This window comes from Nuphar pumila, chromosome 15, assembly GCF_984573655.1.
Source record: "Nuphar pumila chromosome 15, dmNupPumi1.hap1.1, whole genome shotgun sequence".
Classification (NCBI taxonomy): domain Eukaryota; kingdom Viridiplantae; phylum Streptophyta; class Magnoliopsida; order Nymphaeales; family Nymphaeaceae; genus Nuphar; species Nuphar pumila.
This window is the reverse complement of record NC_143263.1, coordinates 82865418-82889502: the sequence shown is the minus strand read 5'-3', so window position 1 is coordinate 82889502 and position 24085 is coordinate 82865418. Positions and strand designations below refer to the sequence as shown.

General features: G+C 37.3%; 1 protein-coding gene across 2 annotated transcripts in view; it reads right to left on the bottom strand.

Annotated features, from left to right (window-relative positions):
• Positions 1-24085, bottom strand: part of LOC149815800 (Golgi transport complex protein-like protein) — a 35735-nt gene that overhangs the window by 2161 nt on the left and 9489 nt on the right. The window lies entirely within an intron of this gene.

Sequence of the window (24085 nt, the reverse complement as noted above, 5' to 3'; positions counted from 1 at the left end):
TGCATATATATATATATAATTTTTAACAGTTTAGGACTTGGAATCGGATCTGCGCCCAGATCTAGATCTGAATTAGTTGAAATCAGATCAGGACCTAGATTCAGATCTGATTTACTCGAATCAGACCTGAACCCAAACCCAGATCATTGAATGAGACATGGGTTCATCGTTTCATTCAGCCAGAGATATGAATAAGACCAGATCTTATTCATGTCAAACCAAACCGACACCTGACCCTGCAGAGCCACGTGTTTATGTTAAGTCAAACCAAAGAGACACCTGGCCCTGAGAGAGAGAAAACCTAGGTGAGTTCGACCGAGCCCCAGCCCAGGCCACTAGGGTTCCTTCAAACCCAGATGCAAAAGGGAGGAGGAGAAAGAAGAGGGGGGGGGGGGGGGGGGTACCTTTGTGGGATGTAGCCGTCACCACCGTCAGAAGAGGAGGAGGATGGTTTTGTGCCCTAAACCCCCCGCCCCTTCTTAATTTTTTTTAAGTCCAAAATGGACTCTAGTTGACCAAGTTCAGATAGGACAAATATAACCCTGGGTACGGTTGACTGTGCCGGGTGCCGTACCCACATCGCGTCGATGTGGGTGCGGCACCCTGTTAGCCAAATCCCTGTGACATAGGGTATAATCCTCTATGAGTGCATATATATATATATATATATATATATATATATATATATATATATACTGCAACAATGAAACTTGACCATTGCTTTTCACCTACTCAAAATACTTTGCATATGCATGCATGTGCATCTCTCTCTCCATCAGTGTTGTGAAAAGCGTTGAGGCGTAGCGAGGCGTTCCACCAAAAACCGAGGCGAGGCATAAGCCTCGAGGCGTAAAGCGTAAGCCTCAAAAAAAAATTTGAAAACTTTAAAAAAAATTATAAAAAAAATATCTGATTTTTAATCGGATAGTAAAATTTGGCTACCAAATCTAACTTATTGGATTTGGATTTGTGTCAGATTACATCCTACTTGTTGAATCCTTAATTTGAGCTTAATATTGAAGTAGGATCCAATTAGATCCAACCCAAGATTCAATTAAAGTCCTGTCAATTCATAAGCATTTTGTTTTTGTTTTTGTTTTTTTCAAAAAGAGTAGTTTTACCTGACTAGCTTGGGTTTGGTTCTAGCCATGTGGACCTGGACATGATACAGGCGTTTCAAAGTCAGGCGCGGGTCTGGACATATCATGCTGACTTGGTTCTTCACGATAGGAACCCAAATAAGTACTTAACCTTCAATCGGTTGCCATCAACTCAACTGGACCGAGCCTTGGAGAGGTCCACAAAATACTAATTGAGTTGGCCCAAAAAAGGCAGTTCAGTTATGTATCCTCTTCAAGTCTAGCTAAGTTAGCCATAAAGTCCACAACACCGAACCCAGCCACACCCACCCAAGCTTAGGGCAAGCCACCTGGAACCCGAGTAAGTCAACAGTCACTAGAACAGTCAACATGTAGTAATATTTTCAAAATCACGATATTATCCTTTAGATGAAAATATCATGATTTTATTACGATATTTACGGTCATATCAGCACAACATGATTAAACTATCAGTTGTTTTACCTTGTATTTAACGTTTCATTTTTTGTAGTTTAAACTTTTATTTAACATTTTGTTCTTTGGAACCAAGGAGAGAGAGAGAGAGAGCATCCCTTAAGTTTCGGGAGGAGCAGAAGCCTCTCCTGAGGGCGAAGGTCCCCTGAGAGTCCTCGGCCTCCCCTTCCTCTTCGGCGTATCAGCCGGAGATGCCGCCAGAGAGCACTGCATGAGCCTCGCCACCGTCTTCGATGTTGGCCCCTCCGTCCACCTCTCCTACTGGCCCAACAACCCCGCCAACGCCTTCTGCCTCGTCGTCAAGTCCGGCATCGGCCCCTTCGGCTCCCCTGTCGTCTCCACGCTTTCCATGAGTGTCGGGTTCGACCTCCTCCACCACGGTGGCCGCGACTCCAAGTTCATCGTCTGGTTCATCCCCTCGGCAGGCAATTTCTCCGTCAAGAAGATGGCTGGATCGCCGCCGATCGGATTGTCCGATGATCCTGCCTCAGGCTTTAGTAAAAAAAAAATTGTGTCTCACGCCTCAGGCTTGCGCCTTGAGGCACAGAGGGCCGCGCCTCAAGGCACGTTTTTTATAACACTGCTCTCCATATATAGATCTTTCAGGAGATAAAATTCAAGAAAGAAGGAATACTCACATTTTTTTCATCCATTTCATGAAAGGATCAGCAAATTCTTTTTTACTTCTCTATTGTTCTTTTACAATTTCTTTCTCATCCAACTGTATCTACTACAATCATAAACAACGTACATAATGTTAAAAATGTAAATATATATATATAACTAAGTTAGTAACTAGTTAGTTTAGTTAGGATTATTTTTTGGTTTTTCGTTTGAGATAGGACTAGTCAACATCATAGAGAGTTGTTGGAGGCCCAACGGCTCTATTTAGAGCCGTTGGACCCCTAAAGACTCTCTTGAATCTCATCCCTTGTGTATAAATATGGGGCAAAACCCTACCATTTGTAATGCTTCTTGCATGTATTGAAATCAATAAAATATTATTTTTATCTCTTGTGCTTGCCCCTTTAGTGGTTGTTTGTGAGTGAACCTACTTTTAGTTCTCTGTGTGTTCATTTTGGTATTTTAGTGGAACTGCTTTTAACGTTCACTTTTGGTGATTTAGTGAACATCTTCGGAGGATCTCATTTCCTTACATGGTATCAGAGCATGGTGATCAAGTTGAAATTGTTTTTGGTGTAATGGGAAGCATGTCACTCCAAATTTGAAAATGTTGAAGCTCTCTTGCAATCTCTATTCAAGTGCTAGTAAAATCGTGATTGTGTTTCAAGTAATAGATTGGTGATACTTGTTTGGTGAAGGAGTGTCCATGCTCTTGGTCGGCTTAATGGTAGAGTGTGTAATGAAACTAGCGGAAACCCAACAATGCAAAGCACTCTTTAGACGAGGAGCCAAGAACACAAGCACTTAAAGCGCATACGTAACCCACTAAGAGGTAAAATGCCTAAATGGCAAAAGCAAATATTATTGAAGAAGAAGAGAAGTGGGTTGAAAAACCCATAACATTACAAGAGGGAAAGCCCTCTATTTATAGAGGATCAAATGCAAGAGAGAGGGACCACAAGGGGGCTCCCTCTAGCCGTTGGGAGCCCCAACGGTCATACCGTTGGGGCCCCAACGACTAGATGGGTGGGGCCCCTTGTGGTCCTACATTAATGAAAAATAAAAAAGATAAAAAAGATAAAAAGAAATAAAGATGAAAAACCTAAAAAGTACATGGATTTTACCAAAATACCCCTATCAGGTTTTTTAGTGTACAGAAAAAAGAAAACATGTGTATATATATATATATATATATATATATATATATATATATATATATATATATATATATATATATATATATATATACACACACAGATTTTAACACGCCTCCTCAAACTTTACGGGGAGAAGACCGAGAGTTGGATAAGAAAAAACAAAAAACGCGGAGTTGGAAGCGCTTTGGTGAAGAAATCAGTCAGTTGATATTCTGAAGTAACATATGGTACTGTGATAGTTCCTCTGAGATATTCGTCTCGAACATAATGGCAATCTATTTTAATATACTTGGTTTGCTCGTAAAATGTATGATTGCTTATAATGTAAATCGCGCTTTTGTTATCACAACACATCTTGGTAGAAGATGTAATGAGAACACCCATGTCACAGAGGAGACTTCTAAGCTATACGATTTTCATAGTTGTCATTGTCATGGCCCGATATTCAGCTTCAGTGGATGATAGTAAAACCTTTTGATGCTTTTTACATCTCTACAAAATGAGAGATTCACCTAGAAAAATGCAAAACCCAATAGCTGAGATTCGATCATTAGGATTTTCTCCCCAGTCAGCATCATTAAAAGCAATTAATTCAAGAGATGAAAAGGAGGATAAGAAAAGCCCTTTGGAGATGGTATTCTTGATGTATCGCACAATTCGCATCACGGCCGCCATGTGAACTGTAGTAGGCGCATGCTGAAATTGGCTTGAAGCATGAACTACATGAGTTATATCAGGACGGGTGATGGATAATTAAGGGATCCAATCAATTGACGATAGGGGGTGAGATCCTCAAGTAGAACGCCATCCTCAAGTCTCAACTTTGCATTAATAACTTCAGAAGTTTCAACTTTCTTTTCATCAGATACTCCTGACTTGGTACAGATGTCTGCTGCTAATTTCATTTGAGATAGAATATATCCTCGCGGAGAGTATGTCACTTCAATACCTAAAAAATATCTCAAAAATCCAATGTCAGAGATATCAAAAGTTTTCTTTAATATGGATTTAACATCATTTACTCTCTTTTTGTCACTTTCAGTGATAATCATATCATCAACATACAGAAGTAGAATAACAATGGAGTCGCCTATTTTCTTAACAAAAAGAGTAGTGTTAGTATAACAAGAAATAAATTCCAAATTGATTAATACATTACTAAACTTGTTATACCGAGCTTTAGGAGCTTGCTTAAGACCATATAAAGCCTTTTTTAATTTCAAAATTTTACCATTTAAATTCACGTTAGGAGGTGGTTCCATATAAACTTCTTCACTCAAATTTTCATTTAAAAAGGCATTCTTAACGTCAAGTTGAAAAATAAACCATTTTTTAATAGAAGCTATTGCAACAAGGGCTCAAACACTAGTCATTCGAGCAACAGGGGCAAAAGTCTCATCATAATCCACCCCATATTCTTGGGCATATCCTTTGGCTACTAATCGAGCCTTAAATCTTTTTAAAGAACCATCACTCTTAGTTTTTACTTTAAAAACCCATCTACATCCAATGGGTTTCTTGTCATTAGGAGGATCAATGATTTCCTAAGTTTGTGTCATTTTAAGTGCATTAAGTTCAAGTTTCATTGCTTCATTCTAATGAGCATATTGTTTAGCATCGCTATAATGAGATGGTTCATGGAAAGAGTGAAGAGGTAACAAACAGGCTCGAAAATTTGGAGAAAAAGAATCATAAGATACAAATCTATTAGGTATTTTAGAAATACGATTTGATCTTCTTTGAGAGGATTCTTCTATTGACTCATTTTGAGAGAATTTCTCAAGGGCACAAGGAGGATTACTTTCATTCTAAGCAACAAAGACTCGACAAAGCAGGTACCAGACCCACGTCGACGCGATGCGGGTGCGTGTGCAGGTGCGGCACCGGGTGCGATCAACACAACCCTAGGTGCGGTCAATGCACCCAGGGTCATTTTTGTCCACATTTCAGACGTTAAAACAAAACCAATGAAAAGGAGTGATTAGGGCAAAAAAAATTTGCCCAAATCTCTCCTCTCCTCTCCCGCACAGCTCGAGCCCTCTCCTCCCAATGCCCCGACGCCACCTCCTAAGCTCCTCCTCTCCCTCGTCGCAGGTACATCCCTCTCGCTCTCTGCTTGTGTCGGCAGGGGAGGGGGCGAGCCCTCCCTCTCGCTCTCTTGTTGGGTCGGCAAGGGAGGGGTCGAGCCCCCCCTCTCGCTCTCTTGTTGGGTCGGCAGGGGAGGGGCTGAGCCCCCCCTGCTCCCTTTGTTTTCGGCAGGGGAGGGGCCGAGCCCCCCCTCTCGCTCTCTTGTTAGGTTGGCAGGGGAGGGGGCGAGCCCCCCCTGCTCCCTCTGATTTCGGTAGGGGAGATGTCGAGCCCCCCCTGCTCCCTCTGATTTTGGCAGGGGAGGGGCCGAGCCCCCCCTCTCGCTCTCTTGTTGGGTCGACAAGGGAGGGGTCGAGCCCCCCTGCTCCCTTTGTTTTCGGCAGGGGAGGGGCCGAGCGCCCCCCCCCCCCCCCTCTCGCTCTCTTGTTGGGTCGATAGATAATGTCAGTCTGTATAATTGATTTAAAATTTTGAATATATTTTTTTTGTATTTTCAGGATAAAAATGACGAATAAAAGGAAAGGACTTGCGTCATCCTCATTCCAACATGTGAGTTCTGCTGCTAGTTTTGTTGATAGTTGCGGTGGAATTGATGATGTGGGGCCACTATGGGTACATGTAGATAAACTTATAAAAACTGGAGAAGGAGGTGGTGTAAACAAGAGATTTCGATGCAAGCTCTGCGAAAGAGATTGTGTTGGGTCTTACACAAGAGTGAAGGCTCATTTGTTGAAGATACCAGGACATGGCATTTCAGCTTGCAGAAAAGTTGACGAGACAATGCGAAGACAATACAAGAAAATACAAGAAGAATATGAGAAAAGAAAGGCAATGGCCGATTCTTGTGCAGTTAGTGTGTCATTTGTAAGCCACCAAGAAGATGCGGAAAAAAAAAAGTCAATGTAGGAGGTAGATGAATGATATAAGCATCATTCAATACATATAAAAGAAAAGAATTGGATAGAAAAGTTGGGAGGTATTTTTATTCTGGGTCACTCACATTTAATGCGGCTAGAAATCCTTATTGGAAGGATTTAGTAACATCCTTGGCAAATTGTAATTTGAGTGGTTATGTGCCTCCAAGTTCAGAAAAAATACGAACCACACTTTTTGCAGAAGAGAGGGCAAATGTGAAGAGGTTGCTCAAGATTAAAAAATATTCATGAGAGCAAAATGGAGTTTCTATTGTGTCTGATGGATGGACAGATATTCAAAGGCATCCATTAATCAATTTCATTGCTTGTTCGCTTAGTGGCCCAATATTCTTGAAAGCAGTTGATGCATCTGGGAAATATAAGAATGCAAAGTACTTGAAGGGATTGTTTATAGAAGTGATAAAAAAAATGGATGATCAGAAACTGGTACAAATCATTACAGACAACCTATGTCACATGGGTGTGGGTGTGACACGGGTGCAGCGCAATTTTAAAAATTTTGGACACGGTGACTCGGCTATATATATATATATATATATATATATATATATATATATATATATATATATATATATATATATATATATATATATATATATATATATATATATATATATATATATATATATATATATATATATATCTTGTGTGGATATTGTCCTCTAAAGTTTGGCACCAGCATGAGTGTTTTTATAAACTTTGCAAATTGTACTTTTGCCCTTGCAGAAATGGGGGTCCGGGGGGTCCCCCCGGCACGCCCCCCGAATTTTTTTCCCTGGGGCTTATGTTTGAGACTCATGCTATATATATATATATATATATATATATATAAAGATCATTTTTTTTGTTTTTTACCTTAAAAATGGACAATTTTTTGACTCAATCAACGTTGACCAAGTCCAAAAAAGGATGGATTCGGCCTCGACTCATTGACCGAGTCCGACTCGACGTTTACAGAGTCTGGGCCGTGTCCGAAGCCGCACCCGTGTCGGGGCGTGTCGACTCGGGTGCGGCGCCTCCCTAGCCGAGTCTGTGTGACATAGTAGACAACGCTCCAGTTTGTAAAAGTGCAGCGATGAGTTTAGAGAGTGAGTACCCTCATATTTTTTGGACTCCCTGTGTAGCACATAGCTTAAATCTAGCCCTAAAGAGCATCTGCAACCCCAAAAAAGAAGAAAATTCACAAGCATATGTTTTATGTTCATGGATTGAAGATTTAGAAAGAAATGTCAAAAGCATTAGGAATTTTGTTGTTAACCACCATCGTGCTAATGCTATATTTAATAGGCATTCTGACTTGAAATTGTTGAAGGTCACTGAAACATGTTTTGTGTCCATTATTGTAACGATGAAGAGGATTAAAAGAGTGAAGAATGATTTGATTAACATGGTGACTGATGAAAATTGGACATTCTATCGTGCTGATGATAATATCAAGGCTCAAGAAATTAAAAAATTCATTATTGATGATGAGTTTTAGGACAGAGTAGTATACTTCCTTCAATTCACGCAACTTATTTGGGAAATGTTAAGAGAAGTTGATAAGGATGAGCTTATGCTTCACAGAGTTTATGAAATGTGAGATAATATGATTGAAAAAACATAAATTATAGTTTTCAAGCATGAAGAAAAAAATCATGCATTGGATGATTCAGATTTTTTTAATCATATTCATTCAATTTTAGTCAGAAGATGGGATAAGAGCAACACTCATTTGCATTGCAATGCACATTCCCTTAATCCAAAATATTGTGCAAATGAGTGGCGTGTTGGTGGTATTGGTCGTGTCCCTCCAAATTTAGACCCAGAGCTATCAAGACATAGAAATATGTGTATGACAAGACTTTTTCCAGAAGCATATCTTCTACATGAAGTCACACAAGAATTTGGAAAAATTTTATCTTCGAGATTATATAGACCGGCATTATTCGCGAGAAAAAAAGATAATATAGATCCTATCACATGGTGGTCTGTAATGAAAAGAGGCAGAAGCACCAATAGGGCAAAAAGTCACTCTTTAAGAGTGACTACAAGAGCCAAGAACACAAACACCAAATGTGCACACACCAAAACTCACAAATATAGAAAATGACTTAAAGTCATAAGTTGGATTTATTGAAGAAAGGAAGAGAAGGGTGTAAAAACCCATGCTTACAAGAGAGGAACACCTCCTCTATTTATAGAGGAGGGCACAAGAAGGGACCACAAGGGGGCTCCCTTGTAGTCGTTGGGAGCCCCCAACGGTCAGAAATCTGACCGTTGGGGCCCCAACGACTACAAGAGTGGGGCCCCTTGTGGTTCAAACAAAAGGAAAAATAAAAAAAGAAAAAGGTAAAAAAGAAAAAGGAAAAAAGAAAAAGTGAAAAAATAAAAAGTACATTTGCAGTTTTACAAGAATACCCCTATCGGGTATTTCACTAAAAAGAACATGTATATATATACATATATGTATATATATACATATATGTATATATATACTTATATATATATGAATGTATATATATATAAGTATATGTATATATATATATATATTTTTTAACACGCCCCCTCAAACTTTACGGGGAGAAGACCGAAAGTTTACTAAGGAGAAACATAAATCGTGGAGTCGGGAGCGCTTTGGTGAAGAAGTCAGCTAGTTGATACTCTAAAGTAACATATGGTAATGAAATAGTCCCTCTGAGGTATTCGTCTCGAACATAATGGCAATTCATTTCGATATGCTTTGTCCGCTCATGAAAGGTGTGATTGCTGGCAATGTATATCGCACTTTTGTTATCACAGCAGAGCTTGGTAGGAGTGGAAGTGAGGACGCCCATGTCAGCAAGGAGACTTCTGAGCCATACGATTTCCATAGTTGCCATCGCCATAGCCCGATATTCAGCTTCAGTAGATGATAAGGAGACCTTCTGCTGCTTCTTGCATCTCCACGAGATAAGAGATTCACCTAAAAAAATACTACCCGTAATTGAGATACGATCATTGGGATTTCCTCCCCAGTCAGCATCAGTAAAAGCAGTCAATTCAAGAGATGAGGAAGAGGATAAGAAGAGTCCCTTGGAGATGGTATTCTTGATATATCGCACAATTCTCATTACGGCCGTCATATGAACTGTGGTAGGTGCGTGCTGAAACTGGCTCGCTGCATGAACCGCATGAGCTATGTCAGGACGGGTGATGGATAGATAGGTGAGGGATCCAATTAATTGACGGTAGGGAGTTGGATCTTCAAGAAGAACACCATTCTTCAAGTCTTAGTTTCGCATTGATAACTTCGGGAGTGTCAACTTTTTTTTCATCAGATATTCCTGATTTGGTACAAATTTTTGCAGCTAACTTCATTTGAGATAAGATGTATCCTCGTGCGGAATAAGCCACTTTAATTCCTAAAAAATATCTCAAATAACCAAGGTCAGACATATCAAAAGTATCTTTTAGCATAGATTTAACATCATTTACACCCTTTTTGTCATTCTCAGTGATGATCATATCATCAACATACAGCAGTAGCATAATAATGGAGTCACCTGTCCTTTTAACAAAAAGAGCAGTATCAGTATAGCAAGAGGAAAAACCTAAATTGATTAATACATTACTAAACATGTCATACCAAGCTTTAGGAGCTTGCTTAAGTTCATATAAAGCCTTTTTTAATTTTAAAACTTTTCCATTTAAATTCATACCTGGAGGTGGTTCTATATAAACTTCTTCATTTAAATTACCATTCAAGAAAGCATTTTTAACATCAAGTTGAAAGATTGGCCATTTTTTAACAGAAGCTATAGCAATAAGGGCTCGAACACTAGTCATTCGAGCAACTGGGGCAAAAGTTTAATCATAGTCTACCCCATACTCTTGGGCATATCCTTTGGCTACCAACCTAGCCTTATATCTTTCTAATGAACCATCACTCTTAGTTTTTACTTTAAACACCCATCTAAATCCAATGAGTTTCTTGCCATTGGGAGGATCAATGATTTCCCAAGTTTGCGCCTTTTTAAGGGCATTAAGTTCAAGTTCCATAGCTTCATTCCAATGAGCATATTGTTTAGCATCATTGTAATGAGATGGTTCATGAAAGGAGTGAAGAGCAAGTAGACATGCTCGATAATTAGGAGAAAAAGAGTCATAAGAAACAAATCTATTTGGTATCTTGGGAATGCGATTTGATCTTCTTTGAGAGGTTTCTTCTATTGACTCATTTTGAGAAAATCTTTCAAGGGCACAAGGAGGATTTCTTTCATTCCTTCTAGAGTAGACTTGTATTTGTCTTGAAGCATTTTCTTCTAAGTTTGGATCATTATTTGGATGTTCAACAAGATCTTCATTAAGAGGTTCACTAGGATCAACATGATCATCTATGATGTTTTCTTGAGGTAACAAGTCAAATAAAAAGGAATAGTCAATATTTTCATTTGGTTGATGCGAAAAACCATTTTCTTCTTCGAGAAATGTGACATCTTTTGAGATATAAAGTTTATTCTTAAGTATGTCAAAACACCGATATCCTTTTTGTTTTTCGCCATATCCTAAGAAAATACATTCAATAGCCCTAGGAGAAAGTTTATCATTTTTGCGAGTTAAAACAAAGCATTTACATCCAAAAATTCTTAATCTTTTATAATCGGGAGACATATTGTAAAGTTTTTCAAATGGAGAAAGATTTTTCAAAGAGGATGCAGGGATTCTATTGATGAGATATGTTGAGGTTAGAACCGCTTCGGCCCAAAAGGATTTTGGGATATTTTTTGAAATCAATAATGTTCTTGTAGTTTCTATTATGTGCCTATGCTTTCTTTCCGCAAGACCATTTTGTTGCGGAGTGTTGGGACAAGAACGTTGATGACAAATTCCATTTTCTTTTAAATAACTTTGAAAATCATTAAACATATATTCGCCTCCCGAATCAGACCTAAGAATAGATAGATTTCTCAAAAATTGATTTTTAACCATTGCATGAAATTCTTTAAAGAAGGAGAAGACTTCGGATTTGCGACTTAAGAAGTATATCCACGTAAATCTAGTGAAGTCATCAATAAAGACCACATAATACGAAAAACCTCCTTTAGATAAGATTGGAGAGGGTCCCCACACATCGAAATGAACAAGTTCAAATGGCCGAGTGGTAAAGTAACTTCTTTGAGGAAACGGAGTAGCTTTAGATTTCCCAAAAATGCAATCTTTACAAGTCATGTGATTATCTTTACAAGTATTGTCCAAAAACGGGAAAAGAGACATTTTTACAAAATTTGGATGACCAAGTCTCTCATGCCAAATTCCAATACTTTTGTCTTTAACAAGATTGCAAGATGATTTAGATGGAAGCGTCAAAAAGTCCATAAAATAGAGATCACCCCTTCTATGGCCTTGCCCAATCAGCTTCCCTGACTGGAGATCCTGCACGGTGCAATCTTTAGGTGAGAAAGAGACTTGGCATCCATGGACTGTGATTTGGGAAACGGAAAAAAGATTTAAATTAATTTTTGGAACGACTCTTACTTTAGGAACAAAAAAAAATTGAGAATTTTTGAAGTCAAGTGTTCCAATACTTTCAATTCTCAATGACGTTCCATCGGCCGTTGAAACATAGGAGGACATGGGTTCGGAAAAGACATTTGAAAGAGAGTTTTTATGAGATGTCATATGAAAAGAAGCACCAGAGTCTAGTATCCACATACCTGGAGGTGATGAAGAGTAGGCGATGGCGGCTCCGGATGTTGAAGGAGAAGACTTGAGAAGGTGTTGGAGAACTTCGGAGATATGATTAAGAGTTTCTTTGATATCTCCTTCTTTGGTACTTTCTTCCTTCTTTGGAGAACTTTCTCCAACCGCGGCAACCTTTCCTTTAAGCTTTGGACAAACCGGTCTAATGTGCCCCGGTTCATTACAATAGTGGCATATAATTCCCTTTTTAGGCCCATTGCTATTTTTGTTAAAGTGGGGAGGTCTATATGCTTTAACATTCGATCCGGGCCTATTAACGGCCAAAACTTCATCACTCCTAATGCTCAAGCCAAGTCGAGTTTCTTCTTGACATATCTCGACAAGGGCATCTTCAATAGGTAGGGCTTTGCTTCTATGGAGAAGAGATGCCCTCACTTGTTCAAATTTCGGGCGAAGACCATGGAGGAATTGAAAAAAGTGCTCCTTTTCAATTTGTTTCCTTCTTAGCTCAATATCTTGTGGAGCAACCCATTTAGGCTCAAGGAGGGCAAGCTCATCCCAAAGAGGGGTTAGAGAGCTAAAATAGTCCCGGACACTCATATCCATTTGTTTGGTGGAACTGATTTTTTCTTGACAAAAGAATTGTCGAGCAAGATCCTTTTGGGTATACATACCCTTAAGGAAAAACCAAGCCTCATTGGCCCTTCTAAATTTGGCAATATTAGCACAATTTTTAAGGTCTACATTGTTCATAAACCATGCCAAAATTTTGGCATGGTTACTTTCCCAATCCTCAATTTTGGATTGATATTCATTAATGGCTTTGATGCGCTCATCGCCATCTAAAGCTTTTTCAACTTCATTTTCAATTTTTGTAAGAACAAGAGAGGGTTCGGGAGTAGTTCCCATAACAAAGCCCCAAAGTTTCTTACCTCTTAGATGATTTTCCATAGCGGAGGCCCACATGAGATAGTTGGACCCATTTAGCTTAAAAGAAAACTCCACTTTAGAGTCGCGTTCCATCGGCACCAAATATGCTTCCTTTCTTCAAAACTTTGAGAGGCACGCGTTCCAAGGTGACAAAAGAAAAGCCCAATCACCAACCGAGCTTTGATACCATGTAATGAAAAGAGGCGGAAGCACCAATAGGGCAAAAAGTCACTCTTTAAGAGTGACTACAAGAGCCAAGAACACAAACACCAAATGTGCACACACCAAAACTCATAAATATAGAAAATGACTTAAAGTCATAAGTTGGATTTATTGAAGAAAGGAAGAGAAGGGTGTAAAAACCCATGCTTACAAGAGAGGAACACCTCCTCTATTTATAGAGGAGGAGGGCACAAGAAGGGACCACAAGGGGGCTCCCTTGTAGTCGTTGGGAGCCCCCAACGGTCAGAAATCTGACCGTTGGGGCCCCAACGACTACAAGAGTGGGGCCCCTTGTGGTTCAAACAAAAGAAAAAATAAAAAAAGAAAAAGGTAAAAAAGAAAAAGGAAAAAAGAAAAAGTGAAAAAATAAAAAGTACATTTGCAATTTTACAAGAATACCCCTATCGGGTATTTCACTAAAAAGAATATGTATATATATACATATATGTATATATATACTTATATATATACGAATGTATATATATATAAGTATATGTATATATATATATATTTTAACATGGTCAACATTTGGATCAGAAACACCTTTTCTCCAACGTCTTGCATTAAGATTGTTATCGCAACCTGCTAGTTCATCTTATTGTGAAAGAAATTGGAGCACATATTCTCAAATCCACAACATGAAGAGAAACAAACTCACCAGCAAGCGTGCAGATGATTTAGTATATGTTCATTCAAATCTTCAATTAATTTCGCGAACTAATGATGAATGCAGGTACTAATTTGCTCTCTTAGTTATTTGATTATTTCTTAGTTTTTCATTTAAATATACTTGTATTGTATTTAACATTTTCAAATTGGGTTTATAACGCGGACAAGGAACATCCAAATTTTGGGATGTAAACCCAGAAGAGTGTGACTTCGAGTAAGAGCATGATTTCAACATAACAAACATGGATTTAGCTAAGCCCAGTATTCCTTCTAATGATACATTTGGTGATGAAGAAGAAAATTATTAGCATCCATTATTTCATCAGGATATACTTTGGTATGTAATTTAGTTCTTTTATGCTTTACTTATTTGATTGATATTTAGGTTGATTTAAGTAATTGCTTTACTTATTTGATTGATACTTTGATATTTAGGTTGATATACTGCATGCATGATGAATGATATTATGACAATGTTAATTGTTAAATGTTAAACTGTTAAAACTTCAAAATTATATATATATATATATTACATTTTTGCCCCTACCGCACCCCCGCACCCGAGTTTTTTGGAAGTGCCACATCCCCGCACCCGCACCCATGTGACATAGCTTTTATTCCTTCTATAATAAACTTGTGTGACTTGGTATATTTTCTTCTAAGTTTTCATATAGGTTATGTTGCCCATCATTTGAAGGTTCAAAATGATCCTCGATGAGAGTTTCACAAGGTTCAAAATTTCAACATGATCATCTATAATTTTTTCATGAGGTAACAAGTCAAACAAAAAGGAATAATCAATATTTTCATTTAGGTTATGCGAAAAACCATTTTCTTATTTTAAGAAAGTGACATTTTTTGAGATATAAAGTTTGTTATTGAATAGGTCAAAACATTGGTAGCCATTTTGTTTTTCGCCATATCCTAAAAAAATACATTCAATTGCCCTTGAAGAAAGTTTATCGTTTTTGTGAGTTAGGACAAAACATTTACATCAAAAAATTCTTAGTCTTTTATAATCGGGAGACATATTGTAAAGTTTTTCAAATAGAGAAAGATTTTTCAAAGAGGATGAGGGGGTTCTATTGATTAGATATGTTGAGGTTAGAACCACTTCGACCCAAAAAGATTTTAGAATGTTCTTTGAAACTAATAAAGTTTTTGTGGTCTCTATTATGTGTCTATGCTTTCTTTCCGCAAGACCATTTTGTTGCGGAGTGTTTGGACAAGAACGTTGATGACAAATTCCGTTTTCTTTTAAATAGCTTTGAAAGTTATTAGACATATATTCGCCTCCCGAATCGGATCTAAAAATGGATAGGTTTCCTAAAAATTGATTTTTAACCATTGCATGAAATTCTTTATAAAAAAAAAGAGAAAAACTCAGATTTGTGATTTAGAAAGTAAATTCACGTAAATCGAGTGAAGTCGTCAACAAAAACTACGTAATATGAAAAACCTCATTTGGATACAACAGGGGAGGGTCCCCATACATCAGAATGAACAAGCTCAAACGACTGAGTGGGAACATAATTTCTTTGAGGAAATGGAATAGCTTTAGATTTCCCAAAAATGCAATATTTACAAGTCATGTGTTTGTCTTTACAAGTATTGTCCAAAAAAGGAAAAAGAGACATCTTTAAAAAATTCGGATGGCAAGTCTCTTATGCCAAACTTCAATACTTTTGTCATTTACAAGATTACAAAATGACTTTGATGAAAGAGTCAAAAAAATCCATAAAATAAAGATTGTCCCTCTTATGGCCTTGCCCAATCAGCTTCCCTGACTGGAGATCTTGCACAGTGCAATCTTTAGGTGAGAAAGAGACTTGCATCCATGATCGGTAATTTGAAAAACAGAAAAAAGGTTTAGGTTAACTTTTGGAACAACTCCTACTTTGGGAATAAAAAAATTTTGAGAAAATTTTAAATCAAGTGTTTCAATACTTTCAGTGTTTAAAGATGTCCCATCGACCGTTGAAACATAAGATATGGGTTCGGAAAAAACATTAGAAAGAGAATTTTCATGAGATGTCATATGAAAAGAAGCATCGGAGTCTAGTATCCACATACCTGGAGGTGATGAAGAATAGGCTATGGCAACTCCCGATGTTAATGGTGAAGAAGTCTTGAGAAGATGTTAAGAATTTCAGAAATATGGCCAAGAGTTTTTTTGATATCTCCTTCATTGGCATTTTCTTTTTCCTTCTTTGGAGAATTTTCTCCAACCGCAGCCACCTTTCCTTTGAGCTTTGGACAAACCGACTTAATATGTCCTGGTTCATTACAACAACAACAACAACAACAACAACTACGCCTTCATCCCAAAACAATTGGGGTCAGCGATATGAACCAAAAAAGAAATTCATTTTGGGTCTTCCACATGAATCCTTTTCCTCCAATCATTTCTATCCAACGCCATGTCCTCGGTGAGGTTCAAAGCATTCATATCCTTTCCTATCATCTCCATCCAAGTCTTCCTAGGCCTACCCCGACCTCTTTTAACTAATATATTTTCCCATTTCTCCAACCTTCTAACTGGAGCATCATTAGGCCTTCGCCGAATATGTCCAAACCACCGTAAACGATTCTCTCGCATCTTATTTTCAATGGGTGCAACACCTACCTTCTTACGTATCTCTTCGTTCCGAATCTTATCTTTTATTGTATTTCCACACATCCATCTAAGCATCCGCATCTCAGCTACACTCATTTTTTGAATATGATGTCTCTTGGCAGCCCAACATTCCGTACCATATAGTAAAGCGGGTCTAATAGTCGTCCTATAAAACTTTCCCTTCAACCGCAATGGCATTCTACGATCGCACAACACTCCAGTAGCACTTTTCCATTTCATCCACCCAACCTTTATCCTATGATTTACATCTCCATCAATTTCTCCATACTTTTGAATGATGGATCCCAAATATTTGAAATAATCATTCACCGGTATATCTTGCTCAGCAAGCTTCACTACACTCCCATCACTACTTCGTTGCTTACTAAACCGACATTCCATATATTCAGTCTTACTCTTACTCAACTTAAAACCTCTAGCTTCCAATGTCTGTCTCCATAATTCTAACTTAGCATTAACCCCAGCTCTAGACTCATCAATCAAAACAATATCATCAGCAAACAACATACACCACGGTACATTTTCTTGAATTGATCTCGTAAGCTCATCCATCACTATCGCAAATAGGAAAGGGCTTAAAGCAGATCCTTGATGTAACCCAACCGTTATCGGAAAATTGGTTGTCACCCCTCCACAAGTGCGGACATTGGTTACTACTCCTTCATACATATCTTTAATTATACTAATGTACTTGAGAGAAACACCTTTCTTCATCATTGTCCACCAGAGAACGTCCCTAGGTACTCTATCGTATGCCTTCTCTAAATCAATAAAAACCATATGCAAATCTTTGTTCCTCTCTCTATATCTTTCAATAAGTTGTCTAAGAAGATGTATAGCTTCCATAGTTGATCTTCCAGGCATAAAACCAAATTGATTCTCCGATATCATGACAACCTTCCTCAACCTAGACTCAATCACCCTCTCCCAAAGTTTCATAGTATGACTCATGAGTTTTATACCACGATAGTTTGTGCAATCTTGTATATCACCCTTATTCTTATATAAAGGCACCAAAGTACTCTTCCTCCACTCATTAGGCATCTTATTTGTTCGCCAAATCAAGTTAAAAAGATTTGTCAACCATTCTAAACCTTTCTCTCCCAAGCATTTCCAAGCCTCGATAGGTATACCATCTGGGCCAACTGCCCTTCTTGATTTCATTTTCTTCAAAGCCTCTGCAATTTCTTTCTTTTGAATCTTGCGCATGAAGTCACGATTTATCTCATGAAAAGGAATGGGGAAGTCTCCAAGATCTTGAGCATGACTATCATTAAATAGCTTATCAAAATAATCTTTCCATCTCTCCTTAATCTCCTCATCTTTGACTAAAACCCTTTGCGTTTCATCTTTGATACATCTAACCATACCCAAATCCTTCGATTTCCTATCTCTCATCTTTGCAAGCCTATAAATATCCTTCTCGCCTTCTTTGGTATCCAACTTGTCATAAACCTCCTTATATACTTTAGCCCTCGCGTTTCGAACAACTTTTTTAGCTTCCTTCTTTGCTATCATATACTTCTCCAAATTCTCATTATCACGACTCTTACTTAGATTTCTATAACACTCTCTTTTAACCTTAATAGCTAATTTGACATCCTCGTTCCACCATGATGTATCCTTACCTAGTGGTGCACCGCCTTTAGACTCACCCAATACCTCCTTAGCTACTTTTCTCATACCACCCGCTATCTTATTCCACATTGATTCTGAATCCTCCTCGAGACACCAATCAACTTCCTTAACTACCTGCGCTACAAACATTCCTTGTTTAGCTCCTTTCAGTGCCCACCACTTAATTCTAGGATCTATCCTATGTCTATCCCTTTTGCGGCATTGTCTAATTCTAAGATCTAAAATTAAGACTCTATGTTGTGTAGCTACACTTTCTCCTGGTATAACCTTACAATCGATGCAACAACCCCTATCTCTCTTTCTAAGTAGGAAAAAATCTATCTGACTCGTATTAACCCCACTTTTAAATGTTACTAGGTGAGACTCCCTCTTCCTAAACCAAGTGTTTGCTAAGATCATATCATAGGACAAACAAAAATCTAAAATCCTTTCTCCACTTTCATTTCTTTCTCCTATACCATAGCCTCCATGGATATTCTCAAATCCATCCCTACTAATGCCTACATGTCCATTAAGGTCACCGCCGATGAAAAGCTTTTCTCCATAAGATGTCTCTTGTACTACTCCATCTAAATCTTCCCAAAATTGATGCTTAATGGAATCATCTAAACCTACTTGAGGTGCATAAACACTAATAATATTAATAATATCCGTACCTAATACTAATTTAATAAGTAAAATTCTATCACCCTTCCTACGGACCTCAACTACATTATCTATAAACTGACGACTCATAGCAATCCCTACTCCATTCCTATTCCTATTTATTCCTGTATACCAAATCTTATATCCCCAAGGTTCTATCACTTTAGCTTTCTCACCTACCCATTTGGTCTCTTGAAGACATAAAATATCAATCTTTCTCCTACACATAACATCTACTAACTCTACCAACTTACCAGTTAAAGACCCTATGTTCCAAGTGGCTAACCTAATTTTATGGTCTTGGACTAACTTCTTTACCCCCACCCGTCCAACAAAGTGAGGGAACCCTTGCCTATTTGACACCACACCCGGGCGCCGGTGTGACGCGTCGCTTCTGGGCGACGACCTAGCAACCCTTGCACATTTATCACTGCCTCCGGGCCTAGAGAGTACAGCGCGTCGCTCAGTAGGGAACGCCCCAACGAAATTCTCATATTGGTTCATTTTCATAGGATATGACAAAGTTTTTATGCTGGTTGTCACAGGCCTACCGCAACCCTCCTCCTTTATCCGGGCTTGGGACCGGCAGTGTATAACTACACAGGCGGAGTTTAAAAAAATAAAATGAAGTGTAAATTGTATTTTTATCCTGGTTCATTACAATATTGACAAATCACTCCCTTTCTATACCCATTATTTTTGGAAAAATGGGGAGGTCTATATGTTTTTACAGTTGATCCGGGCCTAGTAACGGCCAAAATTTTATCACTCTTAATACTTAAGCCAATACGAGTTTCCTCTTGGCATACTTCGGCAAAAACATCTTCAATAGGTAAGGTTTTACTTCTATGAAGAAGAGATGCTCTAACTTGTTCAAATTTTGGTCGAAGCCCATGAAGAAATTGAAAGAAATGCTCTTTTTCAATTTGTTCTCTTCTTAGCTCAATATCTTTCGGAGCCACCCACTTGGGCTCAAGAAGAGCATGTTCATCCCAAAGAGGGGTTAAAGTAATAAAGTAATCGCGGACACTCATATCCGCTTGTCTAGTAGACCTAATTTTTTCTTGACAAAAAAATTGTCTAGCTAGATCTTTTTGGGTATACATACCCTTAAGAAAGAACCATGCCTCATTGACTTTTCTAAACTTAGCAATGTTGGCACAATTCTTGAGGTCAGCATTGTTCATGAACCATACCAAGATTTTGGCATGGTTACTTTCCAAATCCTCTACTTTGGATTGGTGATCATTGATAGCTTTGATGCGCTCATCATCATCTAAAGCTTTTTCAACCCCACTTTCAATTTTAGTGAACACAAGAGAAGGTTCGGGAGTAGTTCTCATAACAAAACCCCAAAGTTTATTACTTCTTAGGTGGTTTTCCATAACGGAGGCCCACATAAGATAATTGGATCCATTGAGCTTAAAAAAGAGCTCCACTTTTGATTTGTGCTCCATAGATGCCAAGAATAACCTTTGGTATCTTCAAAGGATAGAGAGGCACGCTTCCCAAAGCACCTACTGGAAGGGAGACAAGATCACCAACCTCGCTCTTATACCATGCAATGAAACTAGCGGAAGCCCAACAATGCAAAGCACTCTTTAGACGAAGAGCCAAGAACACAAGCACTTAAAGTGCATACGCAACCCACTAAGGGGTAAAGTGCCTAAACGGCAAAAGCAAATATTATTGAAGAAGAAAAGAAGTGGGTTGAAAAAACCATAACATTCCAAGAGGGAAAGCCCTCTATTTATAGAGGATCAAATGCAAGAGAGGGATCACAAGGAGGCTCTCTTCTAGTCATTGGGAGCCCCAACGACTAGATGGGTGGGGTCCCTTGCGGTCCTACATTAATGAAAAATAAAAAAGATAAAAAGAAAAGATAAAAAGAAAGAAAAATAAAAAACCTAAAAAGTAAAAAGTACATGGATTTTACCAAAATACCCCTATTGGGTTTTTTAGTGTATAGAAAAAAGAAAATACATATATATATACATATATGTATATATATATACTTATATATATACATATGTATATATATAAGTATATGTATAGATATATATTTATATGTACATATTTTAAGAGAGTGCTCGTAATCTCCACTTTTGCTCTTGTTTTTTTCTCTCTTCTATCTCTCCTCCCTATTCTTTTTCTTCGCCTTTAACTTTTAAAAATGGATGACAATGAAAATGTCACCATAAAACCCATTCAAACTATGTAACATGGGCTTCAATTATGAAGCACCTCATATGGGAAAAAGGGTTGTGGGGACCGGTAGATGGGACCGTTCTGGAACCCAAGCTAATCCTTACCAAAGTAACAAGTGAGAAAAAAGTGACTCTTACGGAGGATGAGAAAAATAAGACAATGACCACATATAAAAAGTAGAAAAAATGGAGAATAGGGCATGCCAAGATTATGTCTTGGCTCATTAGTAATGTTGACATTAATAAGTGTTCTAGTCTTGCTAAATTAGAACATTCAAACAATGCATAGGATTATCTCAAGAGAATGTATTCTCTTAATGATATTGTACACGTCTGCAATTTGCAAAACAATATACGAAATAGGACTCAAGGGGCCAAGAGTATTAGAGAATACTATAAAGGATTGTCCGAACTATAGGAAAAGTTGTCTCTTCCTGAACCAAAGTGGCATTATCTCGAAAACATAGAACTCTGCCAAAATCAAATAAACGCGGAGCATTTTTACCAATTCAATAATGGTTTGAGATCGAATTTTGAATCCACCAAATATACTCTTCTTTATCTAGGAAAAGTTCTCTCAATAGAAGACATTATAGAAGAATTAAGTATAAAAGAAAATAGACTTAAAAAGTGAATCTCTAAGAGTGATGATAACTCAGTTCTACCGGTATCTAGACCGGAAAACTATGTTTGTACCACACTATGGGAGGTCAAATGAACATTATAGAAAGCAAGGCAATGGGTAGTGGTACAAACATAGACCGGAAAACTATGTTTGTACCACACTATGGGAGGTCAAATGAACATTATAGAAAGCAAGGCAATGGGTAGTAGAGAAAGAAAATTATTTGTAATATTGTCGTGAACTGACATGTAAAAACATATTGTCCTAAATTGAAGAAACCTTATAAGAAAAAAGTTGCCTTTGTTGGACCTCCACAAGAGTCTAAGTGATGTAAAAATCACACAAGATCTATCCATTAGAAACATGTCCTTGACACAACTAGTGAAAGCTATTCAACCTCTACGCAAAGGAGCATTCTCATCAACTTGAGTCGTAGTTTCTTTCTTTATCTTCTTTAATCTTGGTAAATCTCTTTAGCTTCTTGACTATGGTGCAACTTTTCCTATAACACCAAATAGTGATATGTTATCTGAATGTCATAACTCAAGTGAATCAAATGTGTTTACTGCCGATGGAACATCTGTTGAGATAAAAGGAATAAAAAAAATTGAAAACATTTGTCAAAATTCAAAAAGATTTTCTATTACAAAAATTAGATATATTCTTAAATTAAATTTAAATATTTTATCTGTTTCTCAATTATCTAACCATGGGTGTAATATTTTATTCTTCTCTCGTGATTGTTGAGTGCAGAATCGTCAGTCAGGGAAGCTGATTGAGGAAGACCATAGAGAAAGAGATTGTACAACATGGACTTTTTTGAAATACCTAAGAATACATTTTATTGCAATGTTCAGAAATTAGATTTTGATTTATGGCATAAAAAACTTAGCCATCTTAGTATATCCAAGATTCAGTATTTTCCAAAGATGAAAAAAAATTGTAATTCTTAAAATTTTACAATGTGAAAATTGTATTCTTGTCAAAATGAAGAGATTACTATTTCAAGAAAGAACTTTTGTTTCTTTCTGACCACTTGAGTTAATATGTTCCGACGTTTGGGGCCCAACACATGTTATATCTAAGAGTGGTTTTGTGTATTATGTAATTTTACACACTTATTTCCTTAAACACAAATTTGAAGTTTTCTCACATTTTTAAATATTTCACAATTTTGTCAAAAACCAATTCAAGAATGATATTTTCATCTTTTGTACAGATTCAGAGAGAGTTTTTATCAAAAGAATTTAAAGAATGTCTAGATTTAAATGGTATCATACATCAAAAAACTTATCTTTATACCTTTCAACAAAATGGTTTAGCTGAAAGAAAGCATAGGCATATTATAGAAACAACAAGAACTTTACTTATTACAAATCCAGTACCTACAGAATTTTGTGTCGAAACCACGTTAATTGTGGTTTATCTTATTAACAGAATGGCATCTTCTTCTTTGAAAAATGTATTTCCTATTGAAAAACTTTTCAAATAAGTCTCAGGTTACTCTAGATTGAGAGTTTTTTAGTGTAAATGTTTGCTTTCTTCCGATAAAAGTGACAAACTCTTTTCCCGTGTTATTCATTGTGTCTTTTTAGGGTATGCAAATAATAAAAAAGGTTATAAATGCTTTGACGTTAAAAATAAAAAGCTATATGTTTCAAGAAATGTGTCTTTTTTAGAAAAAGAAAGTTTTCTTGAAATTGAAAAAACTAAGGAAAAAATTGAGTATTATTTTATGTTGGATCTAATTCCAAAGATTGTTGATGGTGATATTGATCTTGCTGAAGATCAAGAAGTTAGAAATGATATATTAAGTGAAAAAAAAATCTCATGATAATAAGATGAGTGAAGAACAAACTCGTAAGCAGGATCAAGATTGTATCCAATATTCTAGGCATAGTAATTAAGAACATCCATGTGCTCTTGAAAAATATATCAATGATGAAAATCATGTAGAAATACAAACTAGAAGGTCATCTAAAGTATCAAAAACCCTTGAAAATTTTGTCTTATAAGTCTTTTTCACCTAAATATCAAGTCTACATTGTGATAATCAGTGTTGTGAGAGGTGTACGCCTCAGTACTTGAAGCGTACGCCTCACAGGCGAGGCGCACACTCAAGGTACTGAGGCGCACCCTCAGTACCTGAAGCGTTCTGAAATTGCTTTGAATACATAATTATCTAAAATAATTTCAAATATAACACTGTTTGGATTACCCTCACTATGATTTCAGCTAAATGTTAAGTTTCAATAGCATTAATAACTCTCGATTAATGGCGTGGTGGTAAACCACTAAAAATCTTTTATTAATATAACTAACTTAAATTTACATATACCTGTATATAAGTAAAAGATCGTGCGCAAAAGTGCATTGCTGAAAAACTATAGTTTCATGATAGTTCTATTGCATGTATGCATTTGATATGTCCAAGAAAAAAATATTTATATGCATCACTAAGATTTTTTTTTG